The sequence below is a fragment of the Haliotis asinina genome, chromosome 15 (assembly GCF_037392515.1).
Source record: "Haliotis asinina isolate JCU_RB_2024 chromosome 15, JCU_Hal_asi_v2, whole genome shotgun sequence".
Taxonomy (NCBI): domain Eukaryota; kingdom Metazoa; phylum Mollusca; class Gastropoda; order Lepetellida; family Haliotidae; genus Haliotis; species Haliotis asinina.
In genome coordinates, this window is record NC_090294.1 from 34,218,523 (window position 1) to 34,239,760 (window position 21,238).

The 21,238-nt window shown below is 39.0% G+C and overlaps 1 pseudogene; it reads left to right on the forward strand.

Moving 5' to 3' along the window:
* Positions 1–12,187: 12,187 nt before the first annotated feature.
* Positions 12,188–21,238, forward strand: part of LOC137264979 (growth hormone secretagogue receptor type 1-like) — a 63,894-nt pseudogene continuing 54,843 nt past the window's right edge.

A 21,238-nucleotide genomic window follows, 5' to 3' on the forward strand; every position in this document is an offset into this window, starting at 1 on the left:
ATGTGTTCAAATACACCTCAAATGGCAAGAAGTTATCATTAATAAGATTATACACACAAAACGTAATGCAAAGAAGTATACGGGGAGTGTATCTAGCCTGGAGAGGGGTTTCGTCATGCAAAGGGGGAGCCATGGAGCTGACGGAGGTTGCCTCAATCATAAGGAGAGCTTTCATGCTGCAAAGGGGAGAGTTATGGTGCTGTGGGAGAGCGCTTCTATCAAGGGGAGAACTTTCATCCAGCAAAGGTGTGTGTTATGGTGCTGATGGAGAGTGCTTCTGTCCTCGGGGGAGTTTTCATCCAGCAAAGGGGAGTGTCATGGTTCTGGTGGAGAGTGATCTGGACGTGGTGTGAGATCTAAGACTTTTACCGTCAGTTGAAATATTCAACTATTCAGTTGAAATACCGGTATTCATTTCACGAAGAGCCCTCACTTTTGAATGGATCGTTCCTAGATTTAAAACGTGTGTTATGTAGTTTGACGTGTCTGGGTCTGCAAACTGCAACACAAATATAACACCTTATAGCCTTCAAAAGCATGCGTTTTAATCGGAGATTATTTGTCAGAGCGATTGTCACAATTATGAAACAATAGCAGAAAATAGGCAAATGTATCTCAGTTTTGTGTGTGAAACATTTATAATTCCTTTTCAAATTCATGGCGATGTAGGGTGTTGCACATGGGAAAAGTCTTTAATAAACGCGAGTTTGTAGAATTTCAATTTGATAATGGAACAGAAATTCATTCACAGACGATGGGATAAAACGCTTCAGCGAATGTGTCCATGTTCGTCTGGTGAGAGGAACACAACTTGCTTATCTGACTATGTGTTATTAGTTTTAAAGGTGCGGTTTTTCAGCAGAGTGAAGAATGGAGCCATATAAACATTCATTTTAAAGACAGGGCAAAGCTTACGCTGTGGTATGTACATGTATGTTGTCGTGTCTCTATGATGAACGCAATTACGGAAGTATGCAGTGTGTGTCTGATGTACGAAGGGGGCAAGGAATAGCCCAGAAACGTCGTGAAAACAATAAAGGAGAAGTTGACATCAAAAACATTTTGTGTATATTAGACTTCTAAATGCCTCTCAAGAACCTTATATGGTGTATGTAGGTGATGTACGCGGGTATGTGATGTGTGTAGGTGATGTACGAAGGTATGTGATGTGTGTAGGTGATGTACGAAGGTATGTGGTGGGTGTAGGTGATGTACGAAGGTATGTGATGTGTGTAGGTGATGTACGCGGGTACGTGATGTGTGTAGGTGATGTACGAAGGTATGTGATGTGTGTAGGTGATGTACGAAGGTATGTGATGTGTGTAGGTGATGTACGCGGGTATGTGATGTGTGTAGGTGATGTACGAAGGTATGTGATGTGTGTAGGTGATGTACGAAGGTATGTGGTGGGTGTAGGTGATGTACGAAATTATATGATGTGTGTAGGTGATGTACGAAGGTATGTGATGTGTGTAGGTGATGTACGAAGGTATGTGATGTGTGTAGGTGATGTACGAAGGTATGTGGTGGGTGTAGGTGATGTACGAAGGTATGTGATGTGTGTAGGTGATGTACGAAATTATATGATGTGTGTAGATGATGTACGAAGGTATGTGGTGGGTGTAGGTGATGTACGAAGGTATATGATATGTGTAGGTGATGTACGAAGGTATGTGATGTGTGTAGGTGATGTACGAAGGTATATGATATGTGTAGGTGATGTACGAAGGTATGTGATGTGTGTCGGTGATGTACGAAATTATATGATGTGTGTAGGTGATGTACGAAGGTATGTGGTGGGTGTAGGTGATGTACGAAGGTATATGATATGTGTAGGTGATGTACGAAGGTATGTGATGTGTGTAGGTGATGTACGAAGGTATATGATATGTGTAGGTGATGTACGAAGGTATGTGATGTGTGTAGGTGATGTACGCGGGTATGTGATGTGTGTAGGTGATGTACGAAGGTATGTGATGTGTGTAGGTGATGTACGAAATTATATGATGTGTGTAGGTGATGTACGAAGGTATATGATATGTGTAGGTGATGTACGAAGGTATGTGATGTGTGTAGGTGATGTACGAAATTATATGATGTGTGTAGGTGATGTACGAAGGTATGTGATGTGTGTAGGTGATGTACGAAGGTATGTGATGTGTGTAGGTGATGTACCAAATTATATGATGTGTGTAGGTGATGTACGAAGGTATGTGATGTGTGTAGGTGATGTACGAAGGTATGTGGTGGGTGTAGGTGATGTACGAAGGTATGTGATGTGTGTCGGTGATGTACGAAATTATATGATGTGTGTAGGTGATGTACGAAGGTATGTGATGTGTGTAGGTGATGTACGAAGGTATGTGGTGGGTGTAGGTGATGTACGAAGGTATGTGATGTGTGTAGGTGATGTACGAAGGTATGTGATGTGTGTAGGTGATGTACGAAGGTATGTGATGTGTGTAGGTGATGTACGAAGGTATGTGGTGGGTGTAGGTGATGTACGAAATTATATGATGTGTGTAGGTGATGTACGAAGGTATGTGGTGGGTGTAGGTGATGTACGAAGGTATATGATATGTGTAGGTGATGTACGAAGGTATGTGATGTGTGTAGGTGATGTACGAAGGTATGTGGTGGGTGTAGGTGATGTACGAAGGTATGTGTAAATGATGTATGCGGGTATGTGGTGTGTATATACAGTGTATGCCGGTATGTGATATGTGTAGATAGTGCCAAGCTGAGACGAATGTATTAATTTCTGCATTACTCACTCACATTTGCACATTTTACCAATTCAGACTTACTATATAGCGCAGGCAGGAAAAAACTGGGATATGAATGCAACACTGACAGCTGATTTTTCGACCAAAGACCCTTCTGTCAGGGTGCAATCTTGCACAAAGTGTCGATTCAAGTTCATCATACGATTTATATACACGTAACTCACAAATATTTGCATTCACTAGAAATCAAGCATGAAACTCGCCTCAGTGTAGTCTAGCTGTGGGGGATCCGGCGAAACGATCGACTCATCGAGTCATTGATAACGAGCTGTCTGTGTGATTTCGTAGACGTTAGCAGATGGTTTGTCGCTATGAAATTGATTACAATTGGGGTGATGCTAACCATTTGATCAGTTTCCGAGCAGAAACGATTCACGACACAAGACTGCATCTGTTGTCATTTCTCACGACCATCAGCCTGGTTCCATTTGGCAGTATTCACTTTTCGCAATCTTGTATATGTTATCGAGACCTGCAATGGGATGATGCGATGTTCACGGACTTTACGGTTTCAGGTTTTGAGATGCATGTGAAAAGCGTCGTATCTGCCGGTTGGAGATTACATGTCAAGGAATATAGTAAACATTGTACTTTACAAATGCAAAGTTGCAAACTTCTACCCAACGCTCCATTCGACAAGAAATATCGTGGATAAACGTAAATTATATAATACTGTATGTTTATGAATAAATCGGACATCAAATTGAGCATGAACCCCCGTGACATGTCCAACTAAAACAAAGTGTTTCTGTATGATATATAGAGACGATGTTTGAATGTATGGAAGACTAGTTCAAAGCAAATGATTTTGTAATAAGTATCAAAAACACTGTATAAAATGCATGGTGAAAATCTTCACTCAAGACATGGTTAGCAATTTATTAGGCCAATTTAGATGGCCATCGTGTATGTTTGGGACAATATCTCACAGAATAACAGTTATAATGGATATAAGCCTCAACATCTTGTGTGCGTGTACCAAAGGTTTCAGTGAAAACTAATTTAGGTGGAAGGTGCCAGGAGTGTTCCAATGTACGTTTGTGTTTTTCAGCCGTAGCTTTTTATTCATTATTGCCCGATACAACGAACGTCCTATTAGATTACTGCATCTCCAGATATCATGTTGGCGTGTCTGTGTGTTAAAGTAGCCGCACACATACAAACATGGCCCATTCCACTCCGCGATGTCCATACCCCTTGATCCTGAGTTGTAGGTGCTGGAGGGGATGTCTTGTACGTGTTGACGACTTCTTCTACTAGGTATATGTAGACGTAGATCTAGCGACGGTTGATCTACCACCAAAGCTCACAAGAAGATATGCGGTATATTCTGGGCACAATCCTCCAGCTGTTAGGTCACCTTAGCAACACGCAGGGCCCTACCACTTTGAATCGTCACTGTCACATTTCTAATTTGTCTTCTTCGGATTCAGAGAACGTAAACAAACATAGAGGCACGTTAACTCATGTCTCTTTCGTGACCACTGAACAACATATATCGTAGTTTCAACAGCAACCCTTTATGCTTTGTGGTGTCGAAGGACTTTTCAATGTCAAAAAAGACAACATGTGCACTTAATAGTGTGAAACAACTTCCTTTAATACACAAGTGCGGCAACACTGGCTGAACTCTCCTCCCTGAAGGTAGAGCTGGGATGAGGAGGGAAGTCAGGTTGAATAGCTTTGATGGAGGATTATAGACCGTCAGCCAACAGTCTCATAAATACATTTCCAATCACGGATGTGAGAGTGATACCGCGATAATTATCTATGTTGCATTTGTCTTGTTATTTCTTTTGCAGATTAGGAAAGTAATTCTAATAATAACAGGAGCAACTGATCACAGATGCTTGAACATAAGGTTGACATAATGGAAGTGCCCGACAGTGTAACAGTCAGGCTTGGGAGACCTATTCTCTTGAGGATCTTGATTACTTTCACTTCTTCATCAAGATGTATCTGTACTCCAGGATTAGATCGTTATGATATGTTTCCTATATTACACTCCTTTTTGGTTTTGTTTCTTCACAAACGTCCGAGTCAGACTCATGGCTTAGTCCTCGGGGGAGACAGCAGATCGCTGTTGTATGAATGGCAATTGCTCTCTGTTTATTCCACACTTCTTTCTGAATAATGTCTTGAGCCACAGACATCATTACGTGACTATAGACACGGTACATATATTCAGATACTTCTCAGTAAGACTTTCCAGTGAATGCCGCCTCTGCATTCTCTAAATCAGTTATATCTGCACATCTTTTCCGCGACATCAGAGAAGCTCTGCCGCTTTGCACTGTCTTCGTCTCCAGGCCAGTGACTTAATATCCTGTCTGCATATATAGTGTTCTTATTTAATATTTTTACCATAGTTTCTCAAATAACTGACATCAGAACCAAACCAGCATTTGTGGTAAGACATCAAACTTCGTTTACAGATATTAGCAGTGTCTAGAATATGGTACGTCCGTGAGATAAGTCTCAAGATTAACAATGTTTACAGGCGTATGTACATTTTCGTGTTGTCACTTCCTCTAGAATATGGTACATCCGCTTGACAGTCTCTATACTAAGAATGTTTACCGTACGATAGCACGATAGTTGTATTTAGTGTGTGTTTAGCTTGTTTCGATAGGTGCACTGTTGCACCATAGTTTTGCGGTTAGTACTTATGCACAATTCCTTTTCCATTGCAACACAGAGATTTGCAACATAATGACAGTAGAGAAAGACATGCTTTCGACATAACCTGTATTTATGTTAAAAAAATTTGGAACGTTCATAAATAAGTGTTTCGTGCTATCCCCTGTCAACGTTTCTCTGTACATAAGTCGAAAGTTCTTTCTTTTATTTATCATTGGAAGATATGATCAGTTCCGTGGTACAAGCGCAAAGTTTTTTGTCCCTGTACTTAACAACCCTTTATGTAAATAGGAAATGCAATTCAGGAAACGAAGGCACAAATGTGAGCATTTACAAACAACGCCTTCGAATGTGCTTTGTCAAGCAGGTAACAGAAACGTCTGTAGTACAAATTCAGATGTAATCTCAAGCATTTAATGAGCGATACTTTCCAGATAGCTAACAGGATTGTCATTTTGACATTTACCTTGCCTGTCACTGTAGATCTGTTTCTTTCAACATTTCGCACAGTTTTTGTATTGTTTCATATCAACACACTGCATGGTTTAGAGAGCTTGCTCTTTGTAAAGCATTTCTATTCACAGATTACCTTTCAACAAGCCATTACTGAAGTTGGTCATTGGTTAACCAACGGGGAATATTTTGTCCATACCTTGAAGGAGGAAACTCCGACTGCGTCATGATGTACCGAAGAGAAACAATGATTAGACGCTCCGTCATCCAGGTATGGGCAAGAATCTCATTCATATCTATAACTGGTCATCGAATGTCTCTGTAATGCCTGTTCTACATCAAACAATATAGAGAAGTCTCATTTTATGTCATGTCGTATTTGGCTGTTTTGTGATTGACGTATATGTGAAGAATGTTGACTATATTGACGCTCTATGTCATGTATGTGTCCCTGAAAAGGCTGCCTGAAAAGGTTAGTTTCAATTACCTGCGACATATCTAACAAGGAGCATTTGGCAAGAAATACACGTACATAGTATATATCGGAATATATTTTGCAAGTGTAGGAGAGATACAATCTTGGATTATTTTCCTGAAATTGACTATGCCTTAACCAAGGTAGCCATTATCACAACATCCAGCTCTTGTTTTGGCAAGAAATACACGTACATAGTAACAAATGTTACAGGTTGACCCTGACACAAATATATAGTATATTTCGGAATATATTTTGCAAATGTAGGAGAGGTACAATCTTGGAATATTTTCCTGAAATGGACTATGCCTTAATCAAGGTAGCCATTATCACAACATCCAGCTCTTGTTTTCTGATTTGATGGCAAACCATGCAGTTTGCAAGGCATTTCAAATCGATTGTAAATTTCAAAATATAAGTAAATGTATACCACACAAATGATAAATATGAACGTTACTACACGTGAGTCCCATTTAGACACTAGTTTTCTCACAGCTAGCATACGTCATTCAAAACTGCATTTATTGGCGGAGAGAATGTTGGACAATAAAGACCGTGTCAAAAGGGGTAAGTGTACTACACATAATTACTCACAATTTGTCTAAAGTTCTCTAAAGTTATCGTTGAAAATAACACAGGTAACAATATACCGGCACGTGAAAGCAACATTCATTGCTGATAATTCGCCCACACATTGACCTCTCAGGGTGCAGCTTTGCACATTGTTGCGTAATTTTGTCGAAGCGACTTTAAGAAACAGTAGTTTCTCGATTCTAACACCATATTCATCATGCGATTTATGTACACGAAATTGCATATACACACCACATACCTGCGTACATCATCTACACATCACACACCTGAGTAGATCACCTACATACATCATACCTCCGTACACTACATACGCAAGTCGATTCAAGTTCATCATACGATTTATATACACGTAACTCACAAATATTTGCATTCACTAGAAATCAAGCATGAAACTCGCCTCAGTGTGGTCTAGCTGTGGGGGATCCGGCGAAACGATCGACTCATCGAGTAATTGATGACGAGTTGTCTGTGTGATTTTGTAGACGTTAGCAGATGGTTTGTCTGCTATGAAATTGATTACAATTAGGGTGATGTTGACAATTTGTTCAGTTTGCGAACAGGAAAGATTCACGACACAAGACTGCATCTGTAGATATGAAGATGACATTTCACCATGGTCACTGGTGGCTTCAGCTTCATTTGGTCGTTCAGCTTCGTGGTCGTTAATGGACGTGGCGATCAATGTTGACACGATCTTTCGGTCTTTCTCTGATACCTTCTAAAACAACAATGGTGACACTACCATAATGCACATCGACTGTCTTTAATATACTCACCTGAAATATATTCGTTCTCGTGTCCACTGCGATACAACTGCGAAAACAACTAACAATCTTATCAATTACTGCAGTGGTTTGTGAAATGTGTCTGTAGTACAATATAAGGAGTATAGTTTGTAGTGTAGAATTGTATAGTTGCGCAGTTCTACGGGGGACTATGTACAGAAGGAGAGGAAACTCCTCGAAAAGTCCCTGAAGGCATGTCTGCCTCGTTACGTAACCAGTGTAGCCAATATAGCGGCAGCTTAGTATTTAAGATTGAGCCCGGTTTATTTTCAACAGCTGATTAAATTCGCTGAATACTAGTGACGTGACAACTAAAAACCTACATGTAGAAGGTAAGATAACTTTTGTCGCTTCAGTTTAAGTCAAATAATTGAAATAGATTTGTAGTTTCAAGTCGGTATAATATCGCTCACTGGCGTCCATTCTCGATTGTCTCACCACGATTGGATAAAGATTTCTTTCACACATTCGTTTAATTTTTAGAAAGGAAACATACCTTTAGTTGAATGGTATTTGCAAGTAACAGTGATAGTTTTATGCCTTAAAAATTGTTAGGGTGTATTTGAGGTGTGTGACAAATATGACATATCGCGATCTGTTCTGATCCGCCACTGAAATACTACACTACGTTGTTTGAGTATTTTGCTTCAAAAACATCTTTCACATACACCTTTAATTCTTATGAGGGGGTATATTATCAGGTGAAATGTGCAAGTAATAGTGATAGTTTCATAATCTAAAAAAATGTTAGGATGTATTTGAGGTGTGTGAAAAATGCGACATATCGCTGATCTGATCTGATCCACCACTGAGACACTACACTGCGTTGTTTGAGTGTTTCTACTTCTTGTTCTAAAACGTCTTTCACACATACCTTTAATTTTTATGATGGGAATATACCATGAGGTGAAATGTGTTTTTAGTAGTGATAGCTTTATTATTTTAGAAAAAAAACGTTAGGGCGTATGTGGCGTGTGTGAAAAATATGACATATCGCCGATCTGATCTGAGACGCCATTGAGGCTTGTGATGCTTGAGGGTTATAGTTCCATAACTTCTTTCTTTCATGTTGATCTTATTATTTGACAAAACTGGAAAGGTGTTTACAACACTTTGTAGTAGTTTTAAACTTTCTGTTTTTGAGGGATGTGTGACAGTGTCAGTTAACATTTTGTTAATGTCCATGCCATTCCCCACATGCAATAAGATATCTGAATTAATTGTTGCTGTAAAGACAAATGTCTCAAAGTAGATTTTTTGAAAAGACACCTGACGTTAACACATGTGTTCTAGCGATAGTTTTGCGTTCTTTAACATGTTTTGGGAGTGATGGACGTGGTGTATCATTTATTCTTTCATTCATTCATTCACATATGTACTTCTTTCTCTTATTCTTTTTCTTGATTTCTTTCATTCATTCACTTATAATCTTGCTCTTAATTCTTCCTATAGTTCATTCGTTCATTGTACAATTCCGACTGCTGCAATAAAATGGCTGAAGTTGCGCTGGGAAAGAGACAAGTCACCGTGTGAGTTGGAGAATGGCGAGGCATATGTTAATTACTACAAATGAAAGCATGCGAGTGACCTATCCCTGTTGTAGATTATCCCTGGTTCTGCTAAACTTGAGTGACCTACTGATGTAAAAGCTATTGCCGCCCGCTCGTCATATAACACGTGTTTACATTCTGCTATTGAAACTGTGATCTGTTCTAGGTTGAGTTTAAGCAACACTCCAGCTATATGGCTGTTATAGCGTGAACATGGCCAGGTGGTGGTTTGCAATACTTTTCGATGTATTTAGGTTGTATCGCCCATAATCATCCGACAACTAATGATTAATTGATAGTCACTGGCACAGAACAGATTCGCCACGAATAAAATTTAATAAGGCAGGTTTTACTCATAGACCTGCTATAACGTTAACTGTATATCAAGAAATCATTTCAGTCGATGCCGTTGTGAACGTGTTAAAACAGCAGCATACATGCATCATTAGCCGAACCATGCGTTGGTAAGCAGAATGATCGAAGAATACCGTAAGAATGAGACAATGACGCAACGTACAGCGTTGATGGTTAATGTCCACGTGTTCTTGTTGTCGGCCTCCCTACATCACAAGGAGTCCACTCACTCACTCTTATTCACCACCTCTGCCTGCATTACCTTGAGGATTACATTCAGGATTACAAGATCAGCGCCGGAGATAGATACGCCGGCGAGGCGGCACGACACCAAACACAGCTGGATGCCGATCTGTCGATATGATATGAACAAGACGAAGAGATCTGGTTGTCAAAAAATGTTTTAAGTATAGCGGGAAATCGGTTTACCAAAACTAGTCACTAAAATCCAAACTTTAAAGGTGCACCAATCATAATTATGCTAAGTTACGATAAGAAAACTCAATTAAGGATACAAGACAAGTGTCAGTTTGATGTTAGTGAAAGTTCCTATAATATTCTGAAAGGCTACAGCGTGGATATTCCTGATTTAGCATCGTCGGGTTGGTGTGATGTAGCAACACAACACTTACCCAGCTTTGCTCCATGATGTACCCGTCCACATAGTACAGTATAGTAATACTGTCCTTTTAAGAGGCAAGTCTACATGAGGACACCAGTCTATTGTTTACATTTTTTTTAAAGAATATTATCATTTACATTATTAATTATTACTTTAGAGACGTACCTCAATTACGTCGCAAATGTAACGAAGCTGCCTGGGCGGTGTAAACTATTTGTTTATAGATATACACCATTGAGAAACACATGTCACTTGTGTTACACAGTCAGTTGCAGATATCCTCATTGCCTACGTCTACGGCAGTGACATGACCATATTTAGGTCAATGTAATCCTGTGTGACTTTGTTTGAAAAATTAAACGACCGACTAACCACCAACTCATAACATGTCAGTGGCAACCCGGGCAACATGTGGTCACACAATTAGCATACTAGAATAACAGCTAGTCTCTGAAATGGATATATTTTACTGAAAAAACGTTCATAGTGAAATAAAATAAGAAAATGAAATGGAGCCCTGAGACTTTCTTCATTTTCAGAAGCTATGGAAATCTAGCCTTGCCACATTTTCTAGACTTGCGTGGGCTTTCTTGGATATATATACTTCAGGGTCTGTACGACAGACTATTAGCATATCAAACCAAAGGTTTCGTTGTAAGTATGGCAAAGTATTTTTTCTTACTATGTCACTTTTGTAAATCAACAAATTTGTTGTATATTGTGGATAATAACTTTGTCGAAGTGTTACTTGCATAACAAAATCTTTCGTTCAGTGCTGTCCAACTCTTTGCACTTTCTTACATATTCGTAATTGTGTATTTTCATGTATTGTGGTGTATCCACATGACTCACTCTATGTGAACATAAAACGAACGCTACTTCGTGGGATGAGAACACTGCAGCTTATATCCACAAATAGAACCAGGCGTAAGAGGTTCTTAGATGGCATTATGATAACGACTCCGAGGACTTAAGTAAAGAAGTACGTTAACTGAACGACTCCTAACTGGCACAGAGATACTCAATAATGAAGAAAATGAATACTTCAAGGTTTTCATCAAGACAACTGGCTGACGTGACTTTTTGTACTTATGTTCAAAACTCTTCAATTCTATAATTGCCTGATTGCATTTATCCAAATAAATGAGATGCTTAGGTGAGACAATATACACACAATCCACCAAAATCAATTTTACCTATGTCGACCTGACTGTACTGCTGACAGCAGCTGAGGAAAATCTGTTTTGAAGAGCGAAGGGCATGGACACAATTTATCTTTCTACAATATTTATAATAAATAAAGAAATAATAAGTTATATGCTTTCAGCACTCACCCTTGCCTTGCAGAATTATGGTGCGGCATGACGAAAACACCACCGTCACCATTTGCAATTGTATGTGAGCGATTTTGAATAATACGGTAAACGTCATGCCTAGTGCTCCAATCAAAGCACTCATAATGTGTGTATTTTTACAGCGTATGCTATCCCCAAAAAGAAACGCATGGGTGGTTTGTATTATTAAAAAAACTATTAATTACATATTGTGTTCAAACAATCGTCAAAATAGGTAACGCAAGTGTTCATAACACGATTTTACACCAATGCACAACTAAAAAAATCGATTTTGCCTGAAATGTTGATTTTGATGAGATTTCTTACAAGGATTAGAAAGGCATCGCCACAACGCAACAGAAATCACCTTCCAGCTGAAACTATGCAGCAAAGAGCACTCACTACTTTCAGAAATTAGCATTCGTTTTGAAGGAATTTCAAGGTCAGATCATTACATCACGTCTTGACTCTGAGACACGGAAGATCGCCTTTGAAAGAATGATGCTGGACATTAACTACCTTCTGTTGCCAGGCGTCTGAATGTTATGTCTTCATCATGGCTTGCAGCTCGTTGCAACCAAACAGGTATAACCAATGACCATCCCCGTACAGACAGACCACGAGTTACCACTGCAACCCAAGGCCGGTACATCCAGGTACTACCACGGTGACAGCACAGCAATCAAGGTGCCTGGACTTCAGAGGATACTCGGTCTAACTGTACGGAACAGGTTGGAAGAGAGTGGTCTGAGAGCAAGGAAACCCGACGTCGGGGTCGTGCTGCGTCGTCACCATCACGCTCAGCGTCTCAGTTATCTAAAAGTATCCACTTCGTTGTATAGACATTACCTTCTTCTAAACCGGTGTAAAATTTGATGCATTAAAGAATGTTTGTGCACGAGCTATACATGTTTCAAAATACAATATTTTGGCAACTGATTTCTCGTCTATGCGTTTCTTTTTTGGTGTGGATAGTATACCTTTTTAGTGCTGTATTTCTATGATACTGTGTTGTTATATAACTGAATGTTTACATGTAACAGAAATGTGGTTATCAAAGCCGTTTTCTGTTAGACTTCCAATCTCAGATAGATTATTTGAATGTATGGTAGAAAAAGTATTTCTTTGCTGTTTGAACATATGGAGTGTTGCTATCGGTGCAGTACTTAGTAACCTGTAATTTCGCTTTTTCAGATAATGTTGCTAACAGTCAACAAAACAGATACCGTCAACGAAACCTGTGTCTGCACCATATTAAATCACCTGTCTTTATTGTTCCAAATAATTTCTTTTAATCCGCGAAGATGCCACAATAGTACCCAGCCCACCCATCACCCAGCACAGATATCACCGTGATAAAACTGCGTGCTTCTGTCCAAAGCTGCACTTGTTTCACTAAGAACACAAAAAACACTGTGCGTAGTTGTCGCCAAATTGCAAGCAATTTAACACCTAGCCTGGAGGGAATTCCTGTAAATAAATAGTTCAGTCCTTATCTTCATGTACAAAACTAAATTAGAGTAATTCTGTGGTATAACAAAGAGATAATTGTTTTCAAGAGTCCATCATTTCAACTGTTCACTCATCTTACCATATTTATCAGCAAGTTCAAAAGTCACAGAATTCTCGTTATCTCTTCATAGTCCATGTGGCTCAAAACAGACCGATGAATTATAATCTAACTCGAATACTAGTGACTCAAAGAAACGCTGGTCATAATGAAAACATCATACCATCTCTGTGAGGTGTTTGAAGAATGTTTGTCCTATAAAGAAAAAAAGTCGTTTTACAAACCATCATTATATTGACAGTGTTCACTGTTACGAGGGAGGACTACAGAGAAAGCATACATGTGAAAGAGTACACAGTATTTACAAGCATCTTTGGGGATATTACGATATATTATGAGAAGGTATTACGGAATATTATATAATGAGTTATTTATGAGATGTGATCAGATTGTGAGGTATTACGAGATGTGATCAGATTATGAGGTATTGTGATCAGAGCAACCTTACTCTATGGCGAGGGTCAGGGTTGAACACACGTGTTAGATATGCAAGATGGTTTATATTAAGTGGTTCTCTGTTTGAAACTCGCTGTGAGTAGACATGCTTCTAGGTGAACCTGTATGGCCTGACTTCGGTGGTATACGTGTTACATGTTGAACACTTCTTAATGATGCATTGCACATTACAACGGGTATGTACATGCCCTGTCATCAAGGATGATGTCGTGATCACAGTGTCGCAGTTACCTCACTTAGAAGCAAAATATGAACCTTGAAATAACCACATTCAAAGATAAAAGAAGGGAAGCTTAAACTTAGGACCAACATTGAAATATCCGAGGTTTTGTGTTGTGCATTTTCACTATTTTGAGATTGAATAGACAATGGGGCACAGTAATAACAACAGTTCGCCACACTAACCTACCTCACACATCGACAGAAAAGGCAGCAGAAGAGTCAAGGGATGATGGGCATCAAAGTGAGGCGATGCAAACCCTTCAAAAGTTAGTAAACAGCTTTATTAATAGTCAAGTTGTTGCCAACTTCGTTTATACAGGCATGGCATATTCTGTGGTGATTAGAGATCCGATTAACAGCCAAACGTTCGGTTGATATCTACCTGAGAGTACTCAAGAGGCAATTCAAAATACAATTGTTGACAACCCTGACAATCTCGTTGATAAGAAGAAAAGTAACAGTTTCTCACCAAGGAATCTTGTAACGGGATACAGTTGTTTGTACCTGTGATTGGGTCTCACATTAGGGCAGTCTTCCGAAATACTAGTTTCTTCATGCATAAGTCATCAATGTCCGTAACTCGGGAAGGTTTGCTGACTTTCAGATTCCTTGCCGGCTTTGTAGAGTGTGAGACCAGGAAAGTTACGGACACTATTGGCATTGCGGTGAAAATCATCGGTGCATTCTCGTCGTTGATAGGAATACAGAAGTGAAGACTATCAGCGCCTGAGCTGAACTTACTGATATTCCCCTGTGAAAGCCGGTAACTATGAAAGTGCTCTTGCTATTATACCTGTTAGGATGTAAGAGGTCAGCATATATATCCTTGGATCCGGAGCACCCGGTGTTTCTGACAAAGAAAATTCAGTGAACAGATGTAGAGGGGGAAAGGATCCCCAGTCCTGGAAAGGATCCCCAGTCCTCACTGACACACTGAGACAGCATCATACCTAGGCTGCTCAAGCAGTAAAGGGTCTCCAAATATAAGATCTTGGGTTGAAAAATGGCATATCCTCAACAACAGTACACTCCGCGGAATATATACCGCACATCGCAGGGTTTAATCAATGACATAGCGTGTACGGATGATAGATAGAAGATTATGCACACTCAATGACCCCACAATCACGCAGCTAGGACGGACATTGTTTAGCCAGTGTATCTTGCAACACATTATTTATTTGGGATCTGTGTTCGGTTGTCAGGTAGAACTATTCAGTCGTTTAAGAAAACTGGTACAACAATGAGTTTGATATTCTGTGTTCACTAAACCATGTAAAGTCTGTCACATGAAAACATAGCTGGGTTACGTCAGATTCTCAAACCATTCTAGTAAGCCGGTAGAAGAAAAGAGCCAGTGCGTGAAAGAGGGTGCCAGTTCTGTAATGGAAAGGACATCGAAGAAGAATTCCACAAGATTTTGGCTCATTAAGCAACGTGTATGACACTTCAGTAACCGTCCAAATGTCATTAGGTTCTATGTCATATCTGCTGGCAGCAAACTAGTAAGAACCTTTATATATATCTTTTGCATATGCATCAAAGACAGTTTAAGTTACATTAAATTTCAATGTACTTCCTTTGCCATCTTACATACACATACATAATCGTAAGCGTGTGTGATATACTTTCATAAACCAGAGTTTAACCGAGCGGTGTTCTGATGGACGTGATTGGTAGATAAGAGTGATTAAGAGTAGGTAGGGTATTAAGAGACTGGGTGACATCGTAGCGTGTATGTAGAAAAGATTTAAACACATGTCAATGTAATTAAAGCCAGTCCATTGGCAAAGAAGCAGATATCGTTGGATATGACGTTGTTTGACGTGCATAGTAGAAGTTTAATTACGGGATAAACGTATTTGAGGATCAGTAACCTTTTAAATATGACATGTTTATACAGACTGAGACTTAAGCTCCCCATAAGCGATATTTAAACTGTGGAAATCCCAAAGTAAACACAGGGCGGTGCTTATCAGTATGTTCAATATTATTATCGAAATCAGTCCAATTTCTATTTTGCTTTATGTCATGCGAATGCATTAAATCCGCTTTGATAATAAGATAAGTGTTGAATATCGACAGCTGATCGTGCTTAATCGTTTCGCAAGAGCCTGCACATGAACACGCCACAACTTCGGGACTATATAAATCATCTTTTATGATAACGCTCTAATAGTTCGTGTATTAGTCTGTGATCGCCTATACACGTGCGGTCCTGTCGTTCAGTAAAGACAACATGATTGCATAATTTCTTCTTGAGGAAACCCTATCATTGTTGCCTTATCATTGCGTATGAGCGCTGTAACCCAGTCTAAAGATATTGTCATTAACGTCACACGATTCGTACGCCTTCACTGATCAGACTTGTATTGGTCAGAAAAACTTCAAGAACCGCAGATCAAGGAACTGGTGACAGTATTTCTGTCCGAACAGGAATTGTTATACGTATATAGCTTACAGCTGCCGGCCGCCGCAAAACAACATCCAATCGTATAAACAATAATTGGACTACCTTGACATATTTCCACAACATCCAATCATATAAACAATAATTGGACTACCTTGACATATTTCCACAACATCCAATCATATAAACAATAATTGGACTACCTTGACATATTTCCACAACATCCAATCATATAAACAATAATTGGACTACCTTGACATATTTCCACAACATCCAATCATATAAACAATAATTGGACTACCTTGACATATTTCCACAACATCCAATCATATAAACAATAATTGGACTACCTTGACATATTTCCACAACATCCAATCATATAAACAATAATTGGACTACCTTGACATATTTCCACAACATCCAATCATATAAACAATAATGGACTACCTTGACATATTTCCACAACATCCAATCATATAAACAAAAATTGGACTACCTTGACATATTTCCACAACATCCAATCATATAAACAATAATTGGACTACCTTGACATATTTCCACAACATCCAATCATATAAACAAAAATTGGACTACCTTGACATATTTCCACAACATCCAATCATATAAACAAAAATTGGACTACCTTGACATATTTCCACTTCCATGCCCTAGTACGGGTATACGTAAACATAATTCCTTCATAATATGACTCCATTCACTTCTGTTCATTGTAGGTGATGGCCAGTGGGTGAAATAAATAACTGAAAAAGATTTAAAGAACAGGAAAAGATTATCCGACAAATAAGGATCAGTGAATATGATATGAGAATGTATACTAATTATGGGCACGGACATGCCCACATACACTGACCTAAAGGCGTATGGACAGTTGACAATCACTGTTCTAGACAATGAGTGATGTCACACTGGACAGCTGGCATGTCACATGCGTCCATTCCGAGAACGCTCTCCTTCTGCAATGTTTTCTGAAAATAATTTGAATTTGTTCTGATTCACGGAGAGATGAAATCTAACTGGTCTGCCTTTTATTGCTATGTGCCCTGGAGTATGTAATATAGCTCCTTTGTTCCCGTCACCATGGATGTGTGTTACCCATTGTTCTGGAGTCCGCTTTTAATTGTAGTGATATCACTGTATTTTGCCCTAATAGGGTTTCGATATTTCACAGACGTTCATCAGACACGTGAAGAAATATGATACATAAATATGATACAAACACCATTACACACACACTAGACAGCGCCACAAACTTATATCATACGGAATCAGTGCATAGGAAAATGTGTAATAACAATATAGAATAAGTTTTCCGTCCAGTCTTAGCATGCAACATATATACGGGGGTATATTTTTAAACACTGAGCTATATCTGTTCATACGAACGATAGCTGAATATTTTATGATTATCCAGAGGTTTTCAAATCTGCATATTTCAACACCATATATTAAGACTGTATTTTCAATTGCTGCAAACAGTTCTGACTGAAGACAAATAAATTCTTATACATGACGTTGGATAAAGTATTCTTCCTTTCCATGAGACTCTTCTCATATAATGCTTCACTAGAGGATGTATAAGAACATTTCCTACTAAATATGATGCATAATTATTTATATTCACATATATTTTGTACGTAAATCTTTGATATTTTAAATATGTAACCATATTCGTTTCTAGTAACATTACACAGGCCTAGGACATTGATACTAAAGTTTCATAACTTCAATATTCACTGGGTCGTTCTAGTTATCTAAATCACTAGCCCAGTGTCAGGGTTAAGTGGAGAAAGATCAGAAACGTTTGAAATAGAACGAAACACATTTGCAAAATGTAATAGTATAATCAATTAGACAAACCCTTTGTAAATTATTTGCCATATGCCTTATGCCAAAACCATCCCTCGTATTAACATGTATACTATATTGACTAATGTCGAGAAAACGTATTGCCATGATTATTTCCATAACCATTAAAAAAGGATCTTATGTCTGGATAGTTCAGGTAAAGCAAGTGTTGGAGCATCTGGTCACTACTGGTACAGTACTCTGGCCAACCAACATCGTGTCAAAATCCCCCAAGGAGATATGATTAGGGCTGGTTGCAGTGAGAGCGTCATAGTCGCACAGTAACATTAAGTCACTTTTCAAATTTCACATTAACAATGCCATTTTTTATATCAGCAAAACAAATCATTTGGAGACGAGAGCGCTCCTTCACGGGAAATGTATGGCACACTAATCATTACTTTTTTCTGGCACTCTTAATTCCCACACACACACTGGCTTCATTACTACTTTTCTTTATTAGTCTGTGGATGATGAGTGCCTTTACTGCCACTAGAAAGTCACCTATGCCACCAGGGTCCTGTGTTGGGGAGTTATAAATCTTATAACCTACAATGTTGATACTGTCAGGTTCTTCATGTTCGGTTCTACAAAACCAACAATAACATACTCGTCAATCAAGTCAGTGAAATCTCGGGCTAGTAGCCAAGTATATACACCACACATGTTAAGGTATATTTAACGCATACTTTCCAGATGGGTGATATCACCAGAGTGTGTAAAATACTCTCTGTTCAAATTTTCATCACTTTTGTTGTTTGTTTAGTGCAACAAATGTCTATTGCATTCTAGTGACAATCTTAGGTGTGAAGATGACCTCGTCGACTGTCTTCAGCTACAGATCGACCAATATCCTCAATGTCATCCTCAAATTGGCCACCCATTGTTGTTAATAAAAAGTTCCCACACCAGCTTAACATTATCTTCTCTGTTCAGTTTGCCTGTCTTAAGAGAGGAATCATTTTTTTTTTGTCATTCATTGCACTTGGGAGCTCTTCTAGCAACTGGAGGCTGCTCATCTAACATGCTCAAGCCTTTTGGAATGAGTAAATCGTAACATAATGGGGACCCAAGACTATGGACAGTAGTATGGACTGTTTTTTTATCTTTTATTTTATGTTCAGCCGTAATGAAAGTTTCTCTTTGCATCTTTTTAACGTTTATGAACCCCAATGAATGTCTGTTACTTCCGGATTTCTCTTCATACACTTGCTACACCCGACATCCTTCTTGATGTAACGTTTTTAACTGCAGTGTTATGCAGTCTCTCTGACTATCCCCCCTCTCTCATTCTATCTGCCTCTCTCCCCAGTCGCTCTCTATCACTTTATCACTATGAATTTAAGCAACACAAGTCGGCGAGAGAAGCTGCTTCGTGACTTCAGCCGGCAGCTCGACTCCTGAGTGTTTTTATATGTCTTCGGGCGTGCTCAGACTGAAGCCTGTGGAGCGTGGGGTTTCTTCAGGCAAACTGCCCTTGTGAGAAATGTGCCCAAAGTGATTAGGTTTGTTCTTTTTCACACATGCATTGGCATTTGTTACGATACCGATAGCATGGTCTCTTATAAGCACATGGTTTTCTCTCTGTTAAACATACAACGGAAGTTTTAAAATTTTAACCATTTGTTTCTAGTGGTGTACGAGGTACTAAGTTATCGCCATTTGCATTCCACATGCTGTCATTTCCGTTTTCTTGGAGCTGTCGGATTCTGTAATACAGTTTCGCAGAATAACTCACAATAGATTGTAGTAGGGCAGTCTGTTTGGGTGAAACGGCATAGAAAGGATACAAATTAATATGTCGTCTGTTTCAATACAGTTTCTATCACTGTTGCAGCGGAAATGTGAACTATTCAAGAAAGTTGGAAATATGAGTATACATGTATATATATATACATACACAAACACACATATATATATAAGAAGTGTTCATCAGAACAGAATGCTGTTTTCACATTGTGTCAGCGAAGGTTCTGTTTCAATAACAACTGCGAGGAGAAAACGATACCTAAAAACGCGAAGCCCCGTGTTTGGTCAGTTCACTATCAGAACCGAGAATGGTTGTCACATAATAAACCGGATAATGTTGAAGAAGATTTGAGGTTTGCAGGTGAACCGTATAGAACAAACTGATCAAACAGAAATGGTATGGCGGTTGAAGCAGTGTGACATATTTCCTTCATATGACAGCATTATAACTATGTAGTGAAACCAACTGCCCTGATTGTCTATTTCAAAATATTCCTGTCCGTATCAAGAGCTTGTGTAAAGTTCAGTTATCTTGCAAATGTTGTATACACATTAAAAACCATGATGTTCCAGCTCGCAGTTATAGTCCTTCAAAAAAACTATTAACTCATTAGTTTCTTTTTCCATTGTACAAGATATTTTATTCTTTGATGGCACTAGGTTCCCGCTGCTTGTGTAGTCCCTTACACTGTCCTCGTCCAGACACAGTCTTAAATAACCACACAATACCCCTCCTTGTAAACGATCACTATACTCTATGTTTGTAGATGTGTTTGAGAAGCTACTTTAACGTTCTGTCATACCACTTTGGACTCTGCTTCGATCTCTGCCCTTGCCTTTTCGGATATTATCTGACTGTGTACATTTCATCAATTTTTCTCCTTGCATCTCATACAGCGGACAAGGACAAGGCTTAGAACGCTCTCTGGGCAGCAAGGACCCATCATGATGATGCATCGTCAGGTACATGGTTTAAAGTCTTGCATTCTTAACCTGTTAAGAACCACGGGGAAGTGAGACCGATTTTGTTGGGTGTGCTGATGATGTAAAAGAATGTTTTCATAGTTGTAAGAATTCCCCATTTCTCACTCGTTGAGAGGAACATGTCAGGAACAGGGTCTTGCAATCGCTAGGTCAGCTTCTGTTGAGCATAAAAAAAACATTGACACTGACAACTCCACGGTCAGTTCAGACTTTCTAATGTAAATGTAGTCACTTACTTCAATCAACTGTTCTAAACTAGATTTTGCAATATAATCCACCCTGTGTAAAGGACACAGCTTCTTTTCATCAGACCTTCTTCAAAAACCTACGTTCCTCTGAAAGCGTTATGACAAGTTTTCAAGATTAATTTATAAACAAAAAAGCAATA